This window comes from Rhagoletis pomonella, unplaced genomic scaffold, assembly GCF_013731165.1.
Source record: "Rhagoletis pomonella isolate Grant_MI unplaced genomic scaffold, Rhpom_1.0 Rhpom_scaffold_13375, whole genome shotgun sequence".
Lineage (NCBI taxonomy): Eukaryota > Metazoa > Arthropoda > Insecta > Diptera > Tephritidae > Rhagoletis > Rhagoletis pomonella.
In genome coordinates, this window is record NW_023471900.1 from 1 (window position 1) to 442 (window position 442).

Sequence of the window (442 nt, forward strand, 5' to 3'; positions counted from 1 at the left end):
ACCGGCTAAATCTAGCCGGAAAACGGCTAAAATGGCAACGCTGTTCACATTGGTTGTGAGTGCGTTATCCGAACTAGCACGTTTTATTAGCTCAGCGATTGTAGACACCACATTTGTCATCTGTTGGTTCACATGCTTTGCGACACCATAATTTTCCTTAGCTCCTCAATTTTGGAGTTTAGTGCGCACAGATCGCTGCTGCTTTCACTATTTTGTGTGAGACTTGATTTACCCGAACTCCCACTCTGACTTTTAGATGAGTTAAAACCTACACTATTTAAAGGGCTCACTTGTGCGTTGCGCTCATTTGAACCGCTTTTGTCTTTGGCCGATCGAAGCACATGACGAACGCATACGCGTTCAGGGGATCTAGCCGTTTTTGTGATCTTCGTAAATGGCGAAGAAAAAGCCACATCTTCTAGTAGCTGGACGTTAACCCCAG